At 45.2% G+C, this 23,546-nt stretch overlaps 1 long non-coding RNA gene across 1 annotated transcript; it reads right to left on the reverse strand.

The window, feature by feature from the left end:
- Nucleotides 1-12,820: 12,820 nt before the first annotated feature.
- Nucleotides 12,821-22,996, reverse strand: LOC129784383 (uncharacterized). Its single transcript, XR_008747049.1, has 3 exons — nucleotides 22,291-22,996; nucleotides 15,745-20,526; nucleotides 12,821-15,412 (listed from the first exon to the last, which is right to left on the reverse strand). It is a non-coding gene; the product is annotated as an uncharacterized LOC129784383 (long non-coding RNA).
- Nucleotides 22,997-23,546: the final 550 nt, after the last annotated feature.

The raw sequence follows: 23,546 nt of genomic DNA on the forward strand, positions 1-23,546 counted from the left end.
GCAAGGCCTTGGTAAGGGGGGGATCGGCAGCGCCTGAGGGACCTCTGACGTGGTTAAACGCCTCTCGCGTGGGCGTCAGGCGCCAGTAACGGTATATTTTTAAAAGCTGTTGACGTATTGAGAAGCAAAATGTAATAATCACAGTAAATAGAATTTTAAAAATAATGGTTCTTTAGTTGCTGATTTAATTAGGCCTGAGTTACACTGGAGAGTTCGCAACACTCCCTATAAATAGTCTTTATTCATCTGTACATGTAAAACATGAACTGCTGGTGGTAATTTAGAAAAAATAAAGCTAGTTACGTTGGAATTGCTTGGAAAGCCAGGCTTTTACTGACTTCAGGGTGTGCAGATACGGTCCTTACTATGAGTTTGGTCTAGGGAGTGACGTCAAGCTATTTTTTCTGGCAGCTGTTGACACACTGGGTCTATGTGACATTCACAAACAGGAGACTACATGACTAGGGTTTTAGGTGCCAATGTACAGCTATCTGCTGGGCTGTGCTTTATTGTACAATAAAAAACCTGGTGTGTTCAAAACAGCCTTAAACTGATGGAAAACAGCACCAATATCCTACAACAGTGCCGGTGGTATTTAGATATTGGGTATTTCCCAAAGATTTGTTTCTAAAATCCTCTGTGGCAAGGTATTTAGACAGAGATCATGTTTTCTTCCATTATCGGTGTATAAAACTCATGAGTTAGGATACCAAATCACTTAACTGATTGAAGATGCTATCACCAAGTAGAACTTCGTTTTTCACATTTTCACCTGCTGCAAAATAAGTTAGTGGCTTGTGCTCCGAGTGTCTCACTGTCACTCTGTTGGCAGGATACTGTCAAATGCTGGGATCCAAATATTGCAGCCCTCTTGAGAAGCAAACCTGGCAGGGCAGCTCAGGCGTACCCACTATCTCAGTGTCCACCCTGCCATCAGAGGATTGCCAGCCTCACAGATAAATTCCAGTCCTAGCCGTTATTATCATAAAATGTAAGCGTTAAGGGCAAGTAATGGAGCATCAGCTGTAACCTAGCTGGAAAAGACAGGGAGCTTTATTTGTCTAAATTTTTACCTTGCCTAAAAAATGGCAAGCTAAAGTGAGATGCGGAAGCATAAAGCTGAGTGAGAGGCACCAGCACAGGCTGCACAAGTTGTACACCTTTCATTGCCAGCTGAACTGCAGGTGATTTTGAGGTAGCAGTTCCTTGAGCCATAGCTCACATTCAGGGCATCCAGCAGACTAGGGGAAAGACAATGCTTCAGAGTAATGCCGAATTAACTTACTTTGAGTGGAGATCGCACTATTCCCATTAATACTGAACACCAATTAAGCCTTTACAAATTTGGTACTTGGCAAAAGGGGACTGAGAAGATCTGTTATCCCAAAGCAATTGCACCTCAGCTGCAGCCTCAATTCAGAACACAGGAATGCAAGAAAGAGAGTTCATAAAACTTCATATTAATTTTCTAATTTTTTCTTCTTCATTCCTTTCTTTCCTATACTTAATGGATGCTTATGTGCTCTGGTATAATTTATATTTTTGGTGTTGTTTTGCTTCTTTCTCGGTCTGATTTTTGCATTCTCTTTTTCTTTAATTTTTTCCTCCCTCCTCAGTGCACGTGCTGTATTTCTGCTTTATTCACATCCTGTTTTCAGAGCAGTCCTTGAGGAACATAGATCCCATTAATTCTATCCATGTGTAGCCCCTTCCCACTGGAAAACTATTTTCCTATGCTTTCTGCATATAGCAAACTGCTACCAGTTTGCTTCCTATTTTCTCTGTTCATTTTCTTAGCCCCAATCTCCTTTCAATACTTAAAACTCTTCTCTGCATAAGCACCGTGTTTGAGGTAGGCTGGCTAATACCCGGTAGAGTCCAGAGCAATGCAAATGAACACATGCGGAGGAAAGAGAGGATCTGTTATTCTTTAATCCTCTGGTCCATGGGAATAGGGTCAGACCAGCCTGTTTTTACTGCACTTTTCCTGCAAGAGCTTTCCTTCTGGAAGATAAGGGTACTTTATAGCGACCCAAATATTGCTAATATGTCCAAGGCTAAGAACTTTATATATATTAGATTGCAACTCATGGATATATTTTCTATGATGGATAAAGTCATACGTTTTTATGAATTTCTGCATATGTAATGAAATTTTCATGTAAATGTGAAAGAATAGTTTTTAATATTGCAACATAAGGCAACTCATACCTAGCTACTCAAACTTAGGTTTCTGTGGGTTTAGGGGGACATTTAAATAGATGCTGACTGATTTTCAAGTGTGCCAAGTAACGCTTCTGAAATCCAGAAGTATTCACTGCCAGGAGTCATTGACAATCATAATGCTTTTCTTTACATGCTTACATATGAATTAAGAGTGTAAGTTTAAACTCCCACCAATTAAAATAGTAATTATAAATCTCTGAACTTCTCCGTTATTGTTTTTAATTGAATGGTCTAAGAAAACGTTGTTTCTTAGATGCATGGCATCATTTCATATCTTTAACTGTACATCACTCCTGGAAATAGAAGTTTGTTCTGAAAACATTATATGGTGCATAATAATCTAAATTTGTCATCAAATATGAAAATTATGAAAGGTATGTGATTGGACATGTTTCAATGAGAATATATGTTGTGTGTTATAGTAACCTATACACTGTTGTAAGCACCTCTGACAGATTTGATATGCCAAAGACAGCTGGGTTTGAATAAACAGTGGCTGTTTGTCAAAGAATGACATTATTCCCAATCTAAACTTGGGACCTGTTAACTTTCGGTAGTACATCAGACAATCCATGTTCTTTTCCTTGGATTATAAATACAACTTTTCATACCAGAGGCTCAGATTTATATGCAGTAGGAACAGCAGAGATGACCTTTCCCACTAATCTTGTGTTGGAATAAGTTTGTTTAGAAAAGTGTATAAAAATAATTATAAAAGTATAAAATAATAAGTGTATAAAAATAATTATAAAAGTATAAAATAATATGTTTTTTTCCCTGTGCTTAAGTGCAAAATACCTAAAGGCTGAAGAGCATGGGGATCAGAAACAGCTGATTTATTTTATTTTTTTTTGTTGTTCCTTAAACTTAATAAAAGACCATCAAAATTATTTTTTTTGTTTTAGGCTGGAGACATGCATATTTGTTATAGAAATTTGACTCTCACTTTAAATTAGAAACTTGAGTTTTGACCAAGACCCTTCATTTTTTCTGTTCCTGAGGATGTGAATACACAGCAGCACATGTATGTGCTGTGTGCACAGGTATCAAAAGCACCTTTACTAGTTTTCTGAAAGTGATCAGCAAGCTATTATTTGATTAGCCAGTATAGTTTCCTGAGTTAAAAAGTAGTGATACCCATAACTGACTAATTTTTAATTATTGCATCATACTTCTTGAGGGTCTGAAAAGATTTTAGGTCATCTGTGAAAGTGGAAGTGATGGGCAGGCGATAAGCCGAACTTCTATAATGTGCAGAAAAATATAGGATTTTAGTGTGGCCTGTGTAGATCCCCATGCTTTTACAGTAAGCTGGAGAACTTGGCCATTTATGCATTGGACAACTTTTTCCAGGAATGGTGAAAGAGCAAGCCATATGCTCACATTCTGCAGATATAGATGCTGACCACCAGCAAGGTGAGAAACTGTCTTGGCTGTAACTTCCCTTGGGACCTTAGGCTAGTAAAGAAGGTGAATTGCTCAAACCAAATTGAAACCATTTCTATTAGTGGTAATTCTTTAATTCAGTCTGATAAAATGTGTTTATTCAGCAATTTGTTCATTCTACATTGATAACAGTATCATTTTATTATTCTAGTTTTTCCTGTGATCTCAGCTTTCTCATTGTGTCCATCTATCATTAATTAGCATAAGACTCTGTGGACATTTCTGGCTTTGTAATTGTGGTGCTAAATGGAAGGCCCTTACTTTAATAAAGGAAGGTGTCATTGTGACGCATGTTTCTGGATGGCAACTTTTGGATGCTATACATTTCTCAGGGTCTTTGTTAGGGATTTTGTATTCCCTCATTGTTCTTGATAAGTGCAGCCACTTTGTTTTCCAGTGGCAGCTGTTACAATTCATGCGTGTGCTGGGACTGCTGACAGGAGCTCACTGGCTATTCTGTCCGCCTGGCTGATGAAATGACCTGGCCAGAAGCCAGTGGAACAAGCCTTTCTGCTCACACTGCTGCAAGGGAAGAATTAATAGTTTCGGCATGCCTGTACAGTCTTTGAATGCTAAACTCAATTCCATGTATGTTTTCGCTCTGAAGTTTCACTCTGTTTCTGTGTGTTGCTTCTTTGAATGATTTGCATGGTTAGGGATGGTAAAGAACTTTACTGCTGCTGCTATGTTCACCTTTATTGTGAACATTGTGTTAAGGTCTAACACTCTTTAACATTTAATTCTCAGTGTGAGCCCTCTCTGGAAGGAAACGGGACAACTGGTTACCTGGGAGGCTGAGGTACTTCATGACTTTTTTGCCTCGATCTTCACTGGCAAGTGCTCCAGCCACACCACCCAAGTCACAGAAGGCAAAGGCAGGGACTGGGAGAATGAAGAACTGCCCGCTGTAGGAGAAGTTCAGGTTCAAGACCGTCTAAGGAACCTGAAGGTGCCAAGTCCATGGGACCTGGTGAGGTGCACCTGCAGGTCCTGAGGGAACTGGCAGATGAAGTGGCTAAACCACTGTCCATCGTATTTGAGAAGTTATGGGAGTCTGGTGAAGTTCCCACTGACTGGAAAAGGGGAAACGTAACCCCCAGTTTTAAAAACAGAAAAAAGGAAGACCCAGGAAAATACAGGCCAGTCAGTCTCACCTCCATGCCTTGGAAACTGTGCTAAGGCACATGGAAAATAAGGAGGTGATTGGTGACAGCCAACATGGCTTCACTAAGGGCAAGTCATGCCACCACAAATTTGGTGGCCTGTGATGGGGTTACAGCATTGATGGATCAGGGAAGAGTGACTGATGCCACCTACCTGGACTTGTGCAAAGCTTCTGACACTGTCTGTGTAACATCCTTGTCTATGAACTGGAGAGACTTGAATTTTATGTGTAGACCACTCAGTGGCTAAGGAATCAGCAACCATTCCATGATTCTATGATATTTCTGAAAGTAGTGAGTTCCAGAAAGGAGTGCATGGAAGTCTCTTTGTTATTTGGTTTCAATAGAATATCACTTGCATCGCTGAGAAGTGTTTTCTGGCCTTGCACCTGTGCTGTTGGAAGTTTAATTTGTTGTGATTCTGTGGTCTGATAGAAAGAAGCAGTGGCAAAGTTTACTAAAGTCAACAGCAACTGCTGCTCACAAAATCTGCTATGCTGTGGTAGGAGAAAAAATAATTTGGTTTGGCACAACTTAGCAAATCCATTCTAGATACTGTCCATCTTTAAGTAGATTTCAGTGTACACAGTGTATTTGCTTTAATAGTGCCTAGGAACTGAAGTTAAGCTGAAAGGTCTAATTATTGGCTTCTCCTTATTTTCCTCTTCTAACTTACAGGTTATCATGAGTTTACATATGTGACAGGATCTAGTTTGCTACCAGCGATATACTTTTGAATATAAACATTCATACTCATACATATAAACATGTACACTAGAAGTGTCAGCATGCAAGGAAATGAACCTGTAAATGTCTGAAAACTGACAGATGTGGCTATGGATGGCACCAGGCAGAATTTTAAAAAGTATGGTACTGCTCAGAGCTGTCTTCTAGCTCATGGCATGCCCAAAGGACAGTTCAGACACCACCTAACTGTGCTCAATGAGTTTTGGGTGGGGGAATGCTTACATGGCTATTGCCAGCTATTTTAAATCCCCCTGGTGTCATGCAAAGCTATGCTCAACGTTCAGCAAACCGGTGAATTCATCTCAGTGCATGTGCTTGTGGTGAGTGGGCCTTGGCTGTGTGCCATGTGCCCACCAAGCTACCCTATCACTCCCCTCCTCAGCAGAACAGGGTGGGAAGAAAATAAGATGGAAAAAAACCTTTTGGGTCCAAATAAAGACAGTTTAAAGAAGCAATAGCAAAAGCCACACATGCGGAAGCAAAGGGAAACAGAAGATGTTATTCTCTACTTCCCATCAGCAGGCGATACCCAGCCACGTCTCAGGAAGCAGGGCTTATGGTACACGTAGCAGTTGCTTCAGAAGACAAATGTAAATAACGAATGCTACCCCCCACCCCTTCCCCGTCTTCTTCCTCCTTCCTCTTAGCTTTTATATCTGAGCAGACGCTGTATGGTATGGAATCTCCCATTGGTTACTCTGAATCAGCTGCCCTGGCTGTGTCCCCTCCCAAGATCTTGCCCACCCCCAGCCTACTGGTGAGGTGGGGGGGCAGTTGGAGAGACACCCTTGGTGCTGTGCGGGCACTGCTCAACAGTAGTGTCCTGGTTTCAGCTGGGATGGAGTTAGTTTTCTTCTGAGCAGCCCTCAAGTTTTACATTCCTTTCTGATTCTCCTCCCCATCCCTCTGGGTGAGGGGGGTGTGAATGTGTGGCTGTGGGGTGCTTGGTTGCCAGCCAGCAAGTAGCCAAAGCACGGCTGTGTTACCCCCACCTTTCTAGCTCTCAGTACAAGCACAGCACTGTGAGGGATGCTGTGGGCTCAGCCAGACCCAGTACAGTGCTCCATGCATCAGTGCTTTCAGCAGTTAGCATCTTGCTGCATTTGGTAATGCAAGTACGTGGGTATTCTTGAAGTCTTGTGTTTAGCGCCATATGTAAAACCAATCTGAGCATACGTGGAGAGATGACATTTGTCTTGGAGTCAAGTATCTTTGGTGCAAATCTCTTTATTTACAAGATCTGCTCTTCTAAGCACAGGAAAAATCAACTGTAGAGAGACGATGTCCTGCCTTACAGCCCTCCTGTGTTCCCCACCACATCACTAGCTGAAAAGCTTTTCCCTTACCCTTTTCTTGGGTCCTTGTATCCATACACTCCCTACCGAGCAGAAGCTCCCCAAACTTTATTTTTTTTCCATCTCAGCTGTCCTACATTCAGCCTCCTTTCGTTTTCACAGTCTCTCTCCCAAGGAAAGGCCAGCCAGAAGCAATGTTGTTCAGAAGCTTTTGATCCTGATCAGGTGTACTGTCACCTCAGTTCTTACAAATATGTTTCACAACTTCTGCAACGACCTGAAAAACAATGGTGAAGTATGGTGTCAGTGATCTCTACCCCACTTATTTGTGCTCTGCAGTTTTGGTTGTAAAATTTATGAAAGAGATGCCTATAAACTTGAACATTATATGGTGATCAAACTAAGAACGCTCTTTGAATAAGGCTGAAAGACCTGCTCTGACCATGCTCGTTTTTGCTTGTGCTGGAACTCGGCTGAAATTAATTGATCAAAGCTGTTATAAAATCATGTAGGAATGGCTCTTGCAGCCATTGCAAAGACTTTGATAGGCTGGAAGAGAAGATTTGGGAATGGTGCAGGTAGTAACACTCACATTGTGCATGTGACTCCTTTAAAAATCAGATTTTAAATAAAGCTAAGCCTCGTAAGAGCTTCTTTGATACACCATTAAGTGAGTCCTTATCTACTTCTTCTCTAAGTTTCTTGTTATGTTAACCATGTGAGGTATCCTGACCTCCACTTGAAGTTGTGGATTGCATGTCACAAAATCTGCCTTCGTTTTATAAGGACTTGTTTATTGCAAAGTGGAAAATCTTCCATGAGATGCTGCAAGGGCAACACATTTCTGGAGTCCACATGACAGCTTTTAGCCCCAGACATGTTTGGCACTTCTTTTCCTCAGCACTTGTAAATCAATAGATTATATGACACGAATAAGTTTAGAAGAAAGATGAAACACAGGACTTCATCCACAGTGAGCACTTTGAAGATCCTGTAGCATCACATGACTTTTATTTATGTGGGACTGGTCATCCCAGTTTTAACCTCTGAACTTTTGGACATGCACCCTTGCCCTGATCACCTGGTTAATTCAGCAAGCAAAGCCCAAATAATTTACTGTGAAGACTGGATCTAATATCACAGGTCTCTCACATGTCTGTTGCACAATTAATCCCATCAGGTACAAAAAAAAAACACAAAGGAAAAAAAAAGCTCATTCCACCTTAGCCTTCTGGGAAAATGCTAAGTATAGTAACATTACACTCAGAAGCTGGAGGACTGGCTTCCATAGCGAGTTTGTAGGTCTTTGCCAACAGCAGCAAATCAGACTGAGCATGTCTGAGCAATGACAAATCAGACTGAGCATGTCTGAGCAATGACATCAGGCACACCATCCCTTGAGTCAAGTGGCAAGTTGGTGATAACCTCAGAAGGAGACGGGCTTGGCAAACTGTGTCACGTCTGTGCCAGCTTGTGCCAGCACACATGGCGAGGTTTTGGCCTTGTGCTTGTCCAGCATGACAGACAGGGGCAGAGCTAATGAAATGGGTGTTGAAAAGGGGACATAGGGAAAGATCATCTGCAGGATGGAATTTATGGTGCTATCTGTTTTGTGGTTTAATTGCTGCTTTCAGTCCTTCTAATTTTGTATGCCTCAAAGGGTGTATTTGCTCCCTGTGGTTTTTCTTTTGATTTTGGTTTTGTGCGTTGTTGGTTTTGAATTTTTTTCCCCCAAAGGGAATAATTACAGGGTTTCTGGGCAGTGAGTGTAGAACTTTGACCCTTAAGATAATAAATCACTTCCAGATCAAGGGAGTTCTATAAGCCCTTGGTTTGGATCAAGGTCAGACTGAGCCCAGTGTTGTACTGTAGCCAGGCATGAGGACCCAGTGCTGGCAAACGGTGTTTAAAAACTTACCTTTCTCTTGGATGCTGTTTGCTTTAAGCTCTTGGCCCTGTGCAAATGCTGGGCTGAGATTATAGGTCTGTACCCTATTGTCATGGTGTCACCCCGGCTGGTGATGCAGTGCCCCACAGCCGCTCGCTCCCCCTCACCCGGAGGGATGGGGAGGAGGGCTGGAATGTAAAACTCCAGGGTTAAGATAAGAACAATTTAATAATTGAAATTTAAAAAAAAAATGAAAGAACAATCATAACAACAGTGACAGTAACAGTTACAGTGAAAAGGGGATGGGAAATACTAAACCCAGAGGACGGGAGGGGAGGAACCGGTGTTGCACCGCGCAGCTGCTCCCACCCAGTCCCCGAGCAACGACCCCCGCCCCGGCCAGCCCCCAGGTATATAGACCAGGCTCAGCCCGTCCCATGGTATGGAATATCCCTTTGGCTAGTTCTGGTCAGCTGGCCTGGCTGTGTCCCCTCCCAGCTCATTGTGCCCCTCCAGCCTTTTCACTAACAAGGCCTGGGGAACTGAAAAGTCCCACACCACAGCCAAAACACAGCACTGCAATAGCTCCCGAGAAGGTGGTTAACTCCATCCCAGTTGAAACCGGGACACCTATCTAAACCACAACTCAGGCATGAATTTATATCAGCAAAGAAGGAGGTCAGATCAGTTGTTTTGTGACACCAGTGAGTGGATTTGTCAAAGAGTGTTAGAAGAAGCTCATGGTTTTGCATCAATTTTGCGTCAATCCATCAATCTATTAAAATTCTTAAAATCCTTCTTTCGTTATATATTAGTGGGATCCCATGGAAGGAGATGCAGCAGAACTGTATCTCAGTAGATGCTTTGACATCCAGGTGCTGGAGCGTGTCCAGAAAAGGGCAATGGAGCTGGTGAAGGGTCTGGAGCACAAGTCCTGTGAGGAACTTCTGAGGGAGCTGGGGGTGTTTAGCCTGGAGAGGAGGAGGCTGAGGGGGGACCTTATCGCTCTCTGCAGCTGCCTGAAAGGGGCTGTAGGCAGGTGGGGCTCAGTCTCCTCTCCCAGGTAACAAGTGACAGGACAAGAAGAAACGGCTTCAGGTTGCACCAGTGGAGGTTTAGAGTAGATATTAGGACAAATATCTTCACTGAAATGGTTGTCAATCATTGGAACAGGCTGCCCAGGAATGTGGTGGGATCACCTTCCCTGGAAGCATTTAAAAAACATATAGATGTGGTGCTTAGGGACATGGTTTAGTGGTAGACTTGGCAGTCCTGGGTTAACAGTTGGACTTGATGATCTTAAAGGTCTTTTCCAACCTAAATGAGTCTATGATTCTGTGATTACTGCCGTTAAGTGTCTTTTAAGTGGTAGGGCAGTTGTCTAGGACCATAGAAATGAGAGAATCGGAAGCCAGCTCTGTCATCTAGTCTTATCCCTGCCAGTGCAACATTGTCACATTCACTGTGGCAGCTATGGGGAATTTTTAAGGCCACATTATGGCAGCAGTCCCTGTGTTTGCAGTGACACATCCCCAAACAGGGGAAGGAAGAGGCTGTGCCGGTACAGGCACACCAGGTAACGTTTAGTCCCTTCAGCTTATACCTATATTAAAGAATATCATTAACATTAGATCTTTGTCCTCTCCCCCTCTGCCTGGGGCAAGTGTGCAACCAGCTGCGCATCTTCTTTTGAAAAGGATTGCTTGTGTCCTTTTTGCACACACAGTGCAGGTTAGTGCATGTTTATTTTAATGTTCATATGACACCATATTTACGTGCAAAGTCCCAGTCCCAGGGCTTGCCTGTATAATACTGAACACTGTCTCATAATGTTTAATAGTGAACGTGCACTTACTGTTTCATACTGTGTTTATTCATCTCCTAAGAACATTTCTCCTTTCTTTGGCAGGGCAGGCAAATTTTCTGCAGACTGGCACAGTGTGCGGGTACCCCAAACAGCCTGGCCTGAGCAGATTGTGCTGACTTGCAACCAGGCAGGGCTCTCAGGTAGCTACAGGTGAATCCATCAAGAAGTTGGAGGATGGCACATGCCATTTTGGGGCCTTCTCTTTCCTGGACTGACCTCTCGCTGTCCTTCTCTCTGCCTTCTTTCTGATTTGGTTCAGTGAAGGATTGTAGAGAAGAGTTTGTTTTCTGCAACTTTGCCGTTCTTTGACTCTTGCAGACCCAGCTCCACATTTCAGGGTAGCAGAGGGGTTGGAAACGCCCCATTGTCTTCTCTTGGGTATGTCCCAACGTTGTGTCTTACCAAAGTGTTGAAACTGGATAGCTGGCAGTCAAACAATCAGCAGCCGAGTGTCTCTTCTGCCAGTCCGCTGTACTGGAGATATTCATAGCTGTGTGAAACCGAGTGGTGACTTGCAGACCTTGCTGAGGGTCCTGCTGGCCAAACACCCAGAGACTCTGGGGAACCTGAAGATGGAGACTTCAGTTTCATGAAGATGTACTCATTTAAGTTCCTGTACTTATGGGTTCTTGCTCTGGCCACCTTTTGCAAGTTTTCTAGTTTATTTTTTGAGGTTAATAATACCTTAAATACATCAATTGTTGCTTTTTCTCCTCCAGTAGTTACATCCCTCTCTTTACATTTCCAAGGACACTCTCCTCAACTTTCCTTCTTTCTTCCTTTCTTTCTTTCTGTTCTTCTCAAGGACCCTTAAATTCTCCAGTGGCAGTTCCTTTTTTTTTGTTACCAACTTGAGGAAGCTTTGGCATGTGTCATTTGTGCTAACGGGCTCTCATACTAAATGCAGACATCTTGGCCTATGCTGTACCTGAACATGCCATGGGATAATGGTTCAGCTGCAGAAGCACTGAAGCCACAGAAGTGGTAGCTGTGCTGGTAAAGCTAATACATGCTGCAAGTCAGGTGTTCATCCATATGGATGCCTATAGCCGGCTCTGGATGTTTGTTGAGGTTTAACCCCAGCCGGCAGCCCAGCCCCACGCAGCTGCTCGCTCACTCCCCCTCACCCAGAGGGATGGAGAGGAGGATCAGAAAGCAATGTGAAACTCAAGGGTTGAGATAAGAACAATTTAATAGGTAAAGCAAAAGCTGTGCACACAAGCAACGCAAAGCAAGGAATCCATCTACCACTTCCCACGGGCAGGCAGGTGTTCAGCCATCCCCAGGAAAGCCGGGCTCCGTCACGTGTAACGGTTACTCGGGAAGACAAACAGCATAATGCCAAATGTCCCCCCCTTCCTTCTTCTTCCCCCAGTTTATATACTCAGCATGATGCCATATGGTTTGGAATACCCCTTTGGCTAGTTCAGGTCACCTGTCCTGGCTGTGTCCCCTCCCAGTGTCCCGTGCCCCTCCAGCCCTCTCGCTGGCAGGGCTGAGAAACTGAAAAATCGTTGACTTGGTATAAACATCACCCAGCAACAACCAAAACCATCAGTGTCCTGGCAGCATTGTTCTCGCATCAGAGCCAAAGTACAGCACTGTACTAGGTGCTAAGAAAACTAACTTTATCCCAGTTGAAACCAGGACAGTGCTGAAGCACATGGACCTCCAGGAGCCTACTGAGTTCCTGTCTTAGCCAGAACTGCAGGAATGTAGTCAGCACAGGCTTCCTCCTGCATCTTGGAGATGGAGAGAAACTGCTGAGAAAAGCAAGGGAAGAGAATGACAGAAATATTAATCAAAAAAGGTCTTTTATTTCCCAGTTTATTTTTCCCCGTCCCAAAGCACCTGTCAAAATAAGACCACATCTTTGGAAGATACATGTACATTTACTACACTATTTATACAACAAGTCTTTTAACTAACCTGCAGGCAACTTTTTCCAAGCCACAAGGACTGGTTAGAGCATCTTGAGCCTCAAGGGACCACAGGGATTGTTGGTAACACTTTCTGTTCTGTGCAGTGTGGGTGCAGATGGAGACTTGTAATACATACACATCGGTGGGCTACCTTCAGTCTTGGAGCTTCCCAATCTTCCTTTGGAGCGCCAGTGTTCTGCTTATTGCAGACAATAACGTATAGCAAGCCCCCCACCCCACCCCACCCCACCCCACCCCCCGGCTTTTCTTATGTTTATATTTATACCATTTAATCTTTGGCCAGAAACTTCATAGGGTGCATTTTCAAATACCACCATGTGGGAATAACCATAAAAATATGCAGATATGCTTATGCACATGTAAAACAGCAGTTGTTTGTTTGTTTGTTTTTAATTTACTTTTACCAGAGTTGCTTTCAAGTCCATGGATATTAGGCCTGCAGGATGAAATAAACTTCCCTCTGGAAGGCTGAGCACAAACTCAGCATTTAAGCCTTGTTAGAGCCCTATTTTGAGAGCTTAAATAATATTAAATGTTGCAAGACCCTTGTGCCACGTCTCTGCAAGGGGAGCGGGTAGAGTTCGTTCACTGTGAAGTAATGCTTGTGTTAATAGTTACAGGTAGGGTGACTGGGAATCCATGCCTGGAAAACCTGTGATCTTGCTGATTTTCGTGCCCTCTCTGGCATCCTGTGAAAAATCTCACATGACAGCTTTAAGGGCAGCTGGGTCCCTTGCCAGTCAGCTGCTCCCTTCAGAAAATTTTTCTCCAGATATTCCCTGGATGGCACAAATCCCCACCAAAACACCCATCAGAAGGGAAAGCAGCGCTGCTATGAAAACAGCCTGAGGTATGTCTGTAGTGCCCTCATTCCAGATTAGTCTGTCAACAACACTTCCAGGTCAGTAGCATCAAACCAGTAAAACGTTGTGGCATGGAGCTCTGCGTGAGCTGTTCTGTTCATTCGTGGGGTAGGGTGTGAAGCCTAGACCGAACCCCATGCTGCTGTGGGAAGCTAGCCACCAGTGCTTAGGGTAATGAGCTTGAAGGCACATCCACAGGGCAGAAACACATACTGAATATCTCCCTGACATCCCAGTCCACTGGGATAAATCAGTCATCAATATATAAATAAGCCTTTGTGCAAGGGACACCATGTTTATGAAAGGCACCTGGTGTGTGGCTTAGGCAAAATATGTGTGGCTAATGCCATGGAGGTGAGGGCAGCACCACCCCACGCAGGCCACAGGGCTTACAGGTAACCTCAGAAAATGCCTGCGTCGGGGCAGGGGGGGTGTCAGTGGCAGCATCCTCCTCGCTTTTGGCATTCAGACCCTGCAAGATCACTGTCCCCCAGGGAACACAGTTTTTTAGATCTGCTTCTCAGGCCATGCGTGATACACAGCATTAGTAGGCAGCCCATGAAGCAGCTCTGTGAGCAAGAAGGTAGGCAGGTCAGGGAGTTCGCTCTGCTTATATGAGACCATGTCTGAGGCCATATTTGAGTCAGGAGTGGTTTGGGTGAAGCACAAAGCTCTTCTCAGGGCCCTGTTCCCTAACTCCTTGCAATGTCTGGCTCTGGAGGAGCCTCCCACCCTACTGTTGCCACATCCCAAACAGTAATTTCTGGCTGCTTGGCCTAGCAGAGTGGTAGGCTTCAAAATGATGCCAAGATATGATCAATAAATTGCTGGGTGCCTGGAGAAAGGGTGAGGAAAGCAGCACTGGGAATGGGTGTGGAGGAGATGCCAAAAGCATGAGGTGAGCTCCACCACAGCTATGCCCAGGTGTCCCCCCATGCAGCAGACAGGTACCTGCAAAAGCCCGACTGGATCATACCCCACAGCTCCCACTCCCTGGATGGATGCTTCTTTTTGGGGGCAAGTGAGCACCAACATCTTGTCCTCACCCACCCAATGTGCCATTACCAGTCGGTCAGGAGAGGTAACAAGCACAGCCTTCGGGCTGGGCTGTGAGGGAAGAGGCGATGGCTGGTTTTGTCTTTGTTTCAGTTGCTGGAGGGGAAGGATGCTCTGTCTGCACCCTCCTGGGGACCAGATAGAGAGTTCAGATGGGCCGTGAGCAGGGCTGGACTCCTGCTGCTGAAGCAAGTCTTCAAAGGTTCATCTTCTGATGGCCAGAAGTTGTGAGTATGTGGTTCAGCCCCTGCTATGAGCCCAGATGTCCATGTGAGGTTATACTCCCTTTAACTTTGCTCCTTCCCCTGTCAACCTCTGCGCAGCCCTCCTCCCCCTCTCTCCTGTGTTCTCTCAGCGAGTTGCTTTATGATGCTCCCGAAGAAAGTCTTGCTGCATTCAGGGAACTGAATGGGCAAAAAGCTGGAGAAAATTGTTCCCCCATTCTGCCCCTGTAGGGTTATCTTCCTGTGGGGTGACAGGGGCAGCAGGAGCAGCGTGGCCCCGTGCACGGCGCTTTGCTGTCTCATTGCTGTAGCTGCAAAAGGACAGCACAGGCTCTGCCACCCTTGGGGAGCACAACTCAAGGCAGAGCATCCCCCAGTTCCTCCTGGGGTGAGGGAAGGAACCGCAGCTTGCAGAGGGAGGGACACCCCAACCCTGTGTGAGAGAGTGAAGAGAAGCGGCTGTGCCTGCAGGTGCACATGGCAGATTTTCTTTTGTTGCTGTTTATTATGAAAAGTTAGGAAGTGGACTGTCCCCAGGGTATTTTTGACCACGAAGGACTTCTTGCTCACCAGTAACCTAATCCCCACAGAGGCAGGGGGATCCTAAATACCGATGCGCAGGGGGTAATGCCCGGTGCCATTCTTTGCATCAGCCTTTTGAACTCACATAACAGTTTGCTATGAACTCTGAACACTGCCAGAATAAAAAGCCATGCCGATGGATATGTAAAAAGAACAGAATAAGAAAAGGAGAAAGGTAAATTGTGTTTCCTAAACTTGGGGAGGTCTCAGACGTTGATCAAGATAGCTTTAGTCTTTGATAATGCTAGACAGTTTAATTGCCCCGCTCGCATACATTAGCCAAATCTTTCTGTCTAAGGTGTCTCTTGTAGTTTTGAAGAATAGCTACACATTAAAAGAAGCCCTTGTTTTCAATTTAATGGAAACACATCTCACAGTGATTTTATTTATTTCATAATTGACAAAAATACCCTCCCTCCCAGGAACAAAAATCTCTCAGCTTACCAAAAGGCAGCATCAGTTTTTCCCTTGGTTGCAGGGCTCTTTTCTTGTAACTGGATGTTAACACCTCTGACAGATATCAGAGGCGACGCTCTGGCACTGTCCTGGCAGATCGGTAGTTGAGGCAACAGCAAGGCTGTGACGTGTGCTTCTGACTTCAGGTTTCAGTTTTCTGGGGAAGGACCATGCCAGGGTGTTTCCTCTTTCCTCAGAGGTGTGGGGAGCAGAATCAGGAGGGCGCTAGCCCAGCGGTGCCTGGCCGTGTCAGGTGTCCAGCTCCAGCATATTTGCCGGTGCTGCAGGGATGCAGCTGCAGAGTTAAAGACTTAGAGAGCTTGAAGTGAGATGTGTTCATCTGGGCTCAAAACACTCACCGCCCGTTTTTAAATGGGTGTATGTTAAAGGCTTTTGACGTCTTTTTTTAAAGAAATGTGTGTATGCATGTGTGTGTGTGTGTAGAGTCCATGTACACACATGCATATTTCAACGCAAACTTAATTTCTTTTAGGTGCATATATAGTTGACAGCGTTGAGTGGGATAATGGGGCTGTTGCAGCAGGGTTATACATCTTAAGTGCACTGAGGTAAGGGAACAGATTATTCCCTACACTTTCAGGATCCTTCTATACAGTAAAGTCAAAGGATTTCAGGAAGAGTTGCTGAGAGAGGCTGAGAAGCTCTAGGATGCAAGAATAAATACTTGTGGAGTTGCACCCTCTCATAGAAATAAACACTCCCGAGCTCTTTTAAAATAAGAAGTAATCTTAAATGTTGAAGACCCCTAAATACATCTGCAGCTTATTAAACAGCTGCTTTTCAGGCCATATTTAACTGAAGAAGGGATTACTTCATCACATCCCCATCAGATCCAAAGGAGTTTGCTGCTGGGGACCAAGGTCAAATAAGAGCTCTTAAAGACGTCCATAACTTGAGCATGCCATGTGTTACTTGATGCTCACAGCCTGAGTGATAGGCCACATCTGTGCCACCGTGAACTTTGTTGATTTAGAATTTGGGGTGCTGGCTGAGTGAAATAAAATCATTGAATGAGACGGCCCGGTTTGTATGGTGAACTTTATTCTAACAGGACTGTATTTCCATTTCAGCACGAACATGTCCCATTGCGCCTGGCGGTTTGGAATCAGAAGCATTACCACGTGTGTATATTAAAGCCTGTAATTCAAAGGATTCATCACCTCCCTATTCTCCTTCCCTGTGTCTGAAGGAGGAGGTGAAATCCTTGTGCAGATGGAGCATCTGCAACAGCATGGGACGCAAGGAGACCCGGCCAAGGAAAGCTCACTGTGCCGAGTGCTTTACAGGCAAACAGACATGGTCCACACTCTGGAAAACTCAACACTGCTTGAGGCAATAAAAGAAAGTGACAGTGGAAAGGTGAAAGTAAGTAACACAATTGCTTAGGTACTAGTTCAGCAGGCTTGGAGGGGCCAGGGTCTTTGGTGTGCTGAGGCCATGTTACATTGTGGATGCAATTAGTGCATTTGGACACTTCTTCGGTGTGTTTAAATTACATCATGACTCGTTCTTGGTCATGGCTTTCCATCAGGGAACCGCAGTTCCCTTTCTATAGGGGACCAATAATCCCTGTGCCTGGGTTCTCAAGCCACCTGACGGAGTGCCTGGCTGAGGCGGTGTGGTGGCTTCTCTCCATGGCTCAGCAGTCCAGCAGAAAAAGCAGCCTGAGTTACTGTCCTCTTGAACTAGAAATGCCGAAATAGCCATGACAACTAACTAGGCACCTGTTCAGAGGTCTAAATGCAAATCTTCAAAGCAGGGAGAAGACAAGATAAGAAAAACTTACTCCTGTTTCTGTGGAAGGAGTCCTTGCTCATGTAAAACTGTGCCAGCGGACTTTCCTAGCCAAAAAGTGAGGAGAGTGTCCTGGAAACACAGCAGGGTGAGAGGAAGGATGGGGGGGGAAATGGGTGAGAGAGGTGACTTCTCAACATCTCTCTTGCTGTCCATGTACAATATGTGCTGGATCCCAGTACTCCTGAATGTGGCTGGAGAAGGTGCTGCAGCACTCCTGCAGAGGACATCAAAACACAAGCTTCATTTCTGGCGTACCTCACTGAATTGATTTCAATGAGTCAGCTGCAGGACTCTTGGCAGGGTGGGAGCCTCCATGCCAGCACAGGATGGTGAATGGAAGTGAGAACGTGGCTCCTCTTCCTCCTGCTTCACTTCTGTTCCTCTTCTGACCACTTCCCACCACACAGTGCCACTGTCTCCTTGCCCTCAGTCAGGTGCTGGTTGACCACCATGGCACACACAAACCTCCGGGGGAGAAGACTCCTGTCCTGTGGGGCAAGGGTTACAAAGCTCACAGCCAGGGAGCACCAGGGCTGCCTAAAGGCTGGGAGCTGGCTGGGGAGCTGGGCACAGTGGGGAGCAAAACCTCCTGCTTGCAGTGGTGGGGAGCTGCTGGCCAGCTGCTCCAAGGGCATCCACTTCTCGATGTGGAGATGGGCGAGCAGGTGGGTGCTAAGCTGCCAACCCCCCCGAGCCCTGGCTTGCTGGTATCCCCCCTCCTGGTGAATCCCTTGACCTTCTGGGAGCCAGCTCAAGTGTCCGTGCAGGCTGTCCCCTCCTGCCCCACGGAGGGCTGCCTATGTCTGACCTAGGATGGAAGGATCACTGTTGTGATGCGTGACTCAGGGGTGTCTCCTGGCTCATTCGAAACAAAGCCTGAGCTGATTAGGCCTTGAAGGCAGCAAGTCAGAAATACCCTGCCTGGCTCTGGGTGGCATGGCGGGAGACAGGACCAGGAAAGGTCACCTCTCCCCCTTCTGTGCTTGGGCAGCTCCTCACCTGGCGCATGCCACGAGGTTTGTGTTACCTGGCTCAACCCTTCTGAGGCTTCCCTCTGCCCAGCCCTGCCCTGTCTTTTGAGGGGTGACAGAGGAAGGATTTTCTGAAACCTTTTTCCTGATGCATTTTGGCTCTGCCAACAGGCCAGTTGCTTTGTGTTTGGCTCCTGTCATTGTTCCTCTGGATTAATAACAGGAGTGGGTCCTCCCTGCCCGTGCTGGGCACCATTCGAGCTAACCCCATGTGCTCAGGCAAGTCAGCTCTGACCTCTGACAGCAAGGGCAGAGCCTGCAGGATCATAGCCTCGTCCTTCGTGTTGCCGAGGGGGACGCAAAGCGAGACAGCCCCTGGCCTTTGCTTCTCTTCTGTCCCACATTTCAGCAATGCTGCAGAGCACATTATACCAAAGTGGCCTTTCTGGAAGCAGGGGACACCAGTCATTCAGATGTTTCCGATAAATTGGTAAAAATTGGTACTCACAATGGAAAAAATGAATAACACATTTATATTCAGAGCAATGGGACAAGCACAGAAGCTCTCTTACTAAGCAACCGCCAGCCCAACATTATAATTAGTATTTTATATATTATATAAAACATTATGCATATATATCATTATTTCCCTTTTATACTTAACAGTTCCTGATTTTTCCTCCCCTGGCAGGCTATGGATATCATGCTATCTTTATGATTTCTAACTTGGCTTCTGCAGTGAAATAGAAAACCAGTCCTCACTTCATAAACATGTGGTCATGCTTCTTAAATGAAACTGTGTGATGCTCAGAGTACTAAGGTCGTAATTCAAGTTGCCGATCGCAAACTGCCAAAGTCATTTTTCTTTCAGGATATTGCCTTGCACTGAACCTGAAGATTGACTTACAATTTGTTGGACCATGCAGCGTATCTGTTACTGTTAGGAAGAGTGATTAGCAGACACTGGCAAGGCGTTCTCCTAAATAATACATCACTATTACTCACTGGTGAATTTAAATGAAAAGATACATATTACACACAACAAGGTTAGCTGTATGCATGTTTTCCCTCTGTTGGTTATTACCTATTTCCTAGTAGCAGAAAAGAATGTTGATGTTTTGTGAGCTGTAATTTAAAAACAACAAATCAAAGATCCTTATTAAAGGAGCTTCTGAGCACAGAAGCAGATCTGTTCAGGGCAGTGTAGCCAGATGTTGAATTAGAAGCGCAGAAGTAAACCTTTAAAACACTGTGAGTTTAAGTAGTACATTTGCAGAAATCTGCCCCTTCAACTGAGGCTATATTTGTTTTGTCAATCATAAAAAAAAATTGAAAGTGCTGGGGTTTTTAAAGGAATTTTATGCTGCTTTGGCTACTTCCAGTTGACTCTAGTGGCTTTGGCTGTTGCTGTCCTAGTCCTGGATGGCAGCTGACTGAAAAGAGCTGTGCTATGATGCTTGAAACAGTCATGCCAGTATTGCTCTTTAAAGATGCATTTTATCACAAAGAACCAAGGTAATGTTATTGGTCCCAAATTCTCCCGTCAGTTGAGCAGCAGAGAAATGGTTGAGAAATGTTTTTCTAGTCAGACAACACACAAACCAGCAATACAGGAGAGAGTGGCAGATGCCAAAGAGAATGCTTTCAGTCAAGTTGTCTTGCTTTTACAGGTGTGCTACAGCACAAGACCCGTTAGATGGTAGCCTTTAGAAAAGAGCCCTTAGCAGTTTGTTGTTGGAGGCGAGGGCTTGAAATGATAGAATAACTTGAATGTGCGTGGAAGAGCTGACAAGAGGTAGTGGAGGCAACCTTACCCTCATTAGCAACATCTTAAACCATGGAGAGTGAATGTCCTTTCTCATGTTTCCTGCACAGATGCTGGAGATAATCCCAAGTCTATAAAACTTTGCTGGATATAGCTCTGTTTGCAGGATCTCATTGCAGGTTTGAGGAGTGAGTACATTCTTGTCCGGTCTTCAGACTGAGGCAGTTTGGGGGGGAAAAAAAAAAAAAAAAAAAAGCCAAACTGAAGTTTCCTTCCATGTGGTCCTCTGTCAGCACAGATGTCTGCACCAGTGGGTGACATACACACTTCTCTAGTCTAGTTTAGAAATAGTTTTGAAAATGGGATGGGAGCAGATTAGTGTATCTGTCTACCTATGTTATTTGTTCTCTTAAAACGAGCACTTGCCCTGTAATCTCACTAAGCAGCAGTTTACTTCAGAGGACACTCAACACGTACTGTTCCCTGTGAAACTTGCTGGCTCGCAAGGGGCTGAAGCAACTTCTTGTCGTGTTAAGTCTCGGTCTAGCGGGGCACCAACTGATATAGTACGGTGGCAAGTAATCCCAGCTCATGCTCAAATGCATTTGCAGTTGTCATTCAGCAAAGTGCTTACATACATTTTTCAATTTAATCTTATTGGATTGATTTGGAATGTCCTTAATGACTGTGCTACAGCTGAGCAATCTTCTGACTTGGAGCTTCAGCCAGAGTCTGTAGAAGAGCAAGCCATGCAAACCTGCTCCCACCCTTGCATCCAGGCCCTGCATCTGCCACCCACTCCTCATCACAGAGCTCAGCAAAATGGGGACTGCGCCTCTTTGGTGGTCTTGAAAAGCAGGTTAGACAAACATCTGCCAGGAATGGTTTAGGTAGAGTTGCTTGTGCCTTGGGCTGGAAAAACGGCCTCCTACAAGCAATTGCAACCCCATTTTCTGAAACTTCTAGGAAACTATGCTACACGATGGTTAAACTGTTACATGGATGACGAGTACAGATACTGATTAGTAGCCAAAATTAAAACCAAGAGTATTAATTATGCAGATTTTTCTGTAGCTTTCTACAGAAAAACCTTTCTAAGTTTACCTAGATATCTTAAAACCTTTGAACCTTTCTAAGTTTACCTAGGTATCTTCCCCAGGAAGAGAAGATTAGAGGAAAGAAAATGTTTTCTAGTTGGGAAAAGAATCCTTTTCAACTTACTGGTTGAGAGGACATACTTTCCAGCCCATTTTACCTGTTATTTCTCCCAAGGGTCGACACAGACAGAAAGGAAGTGTAAATCACAAACGGCAATTGTAAGCCCCACTTGGGCAGCTCAGTCCAAAAAGTGTATCCTGTGAGTCCCACCCTAAGCTGCCGCTTGGCTCTGGCAAAATCTGCCTTGTAGCTCTGTTTTCACGGTAAAATCTCCATCTTGTCAGCTGCTTGCCATAGCTACATTTAGTCAAATCCAAATGCTTTTGGCCAAGCATAAGAGTTGGTGGATTCCCCAAAGAGATGCTTTCCCATCTATTTCACCTTGCAGGGGAGGACCCAAGTTTAAGCCTGCCCCTTGCTTCACGTCATACTTTGCTGCTGATTGCCTAGGTGAATGTTCTGTGGCACCCTTCTCTATACAACATGGGATGCTCGAGCCTCTTCATACCAAGAGTACAGTTACAACAGGGGGGACTGTGAAAAACCAACTGAAAAACAACTATCAGCCTGTGAGCTGGATCGCTGTTTTGGGAGGCAAGAGAAGGGTGGTACAGACAGTCTCACCTGTAAATCATCTAAACGCAGAGAAAAAATGGGCTCTTAGTGTCCCAAACCTTGTGATTTTGTCAGTGAGATAGCTTTACTCTGGGCAGTGAGGCTTATATCTTCTCTTGAAATTCAGTATCTTGGCTCCTACTATAATCGGCAGAGACGTGGTTGATGGCAGCCAAGGGAGCCTGGGGGATGACTCAGATGCCTTACCATAACGTGTATAGTCTTCAGTTCCCTTAAGGTTGGCTTCTGCTGTCATTTGACACTCCAGGGCAGATGAGGTATCTGGCTGACAGACATGATGCAAGGCAGAGGAAGCCCATGTTCTTTCTGGTGCAGCAATGGGATACCAACCGGTATACTCCACACCACCTAAAATAGCATTAGGCACCTGCTTTCAGGCAACTGAATCCTGGTTTGAGAAAGATTAATTATTTCTAGATTCATTGATTATACAGAATGTATCTCTGTAGGCGGGAGTGAACCAAACTTCCACATTGATGCCTGAATTCAGGTGTTCCCACCTGGAACTGATCTCCCCCAGCAGGATTAAGTGGCCTAAATATGGGTGTCTAGTGCAATCACGGGTACCACGTCTGGACCCTGGCTGCTGCTGCAGGAGGGTGAGGGTCTCTCAGCAGTGCTGTGTCTTCTGTGTAAGCCCCACACAATTGCTCTGGACACAATGAGGTGTCTCAGGGGGATTTGGGCACTTGTATTTAGGCCACCACATACAGCCTGTAGCATCCTGAAGATGGCTGGGAGGATGCTGTCAGTACGATCAGTGCCGGGGGCACTGACATCTCTGGGAAGGGGAGAGCCAAAGTCTGCGCTGATGATGTTCACAAGACTTTTGTCACGTCTGCTAGCTGTGGTGGCTTCACTGCTGGCTCGCAGGGGCAGCACTGGTTTCTGGTTTGAAAAGCATATTGGAGGCTGATGCTGAAATTTCCCCTAGAGTTCTCTGACCTGGTGATACTGTCAAGGTAATAGAAGCTCTGCAGTCTGACACTAATGGCACCCATCAAAGATCCCCCACTCCTTTGATTAGTTAGAGCTGTGCTGCTAGATTTTTGTATTTTTACTGCAAATTATTTCACTGTTCAGTGGTTTGAAATTCTTTTTTGGTATCAGCATAGACTTTGCAAGGGTGGCACCACGTGCCCCGAGAGCCTGAATAATTCAGATAAATTTTATCATTGGAGTACACCAGCTTTGTCTGCCAGCCTTTTTGGGCAAGAACAAACTTTAGCCTCTCTGCACAGTAGTAAAGGGGTGGTGACAGCAAGCAGCAAGAGAAATCTTGACCTGCACTGCAGCCGGGACAGGAGGGGCTAGACCAGGGCTCCTCAAACTTTTTAACCAGGGGGCCGGCGCGCGGATGCAGTGGCAGGCAGTCATCTGCGGCTGCTTGGTTTCCCCCCCCAAACCCCGGCGGGGGGGAGTCTGTAAATACCGGGGGCCGG

The sequence above is a fragment of the Falco peregrinus genome, chromosome 4 (genome assembly GCF_023634155.1).
Source record: "Falco peregrinus isolate bFalPer1 chromosome 4, bFalPer1.pri, whole genome shotgun sequence".
NCBI lineage: Eukaryota > Metazoa > Chordata > Aves > Falconiformes > Falconidae > Falco > Falco peregrinus.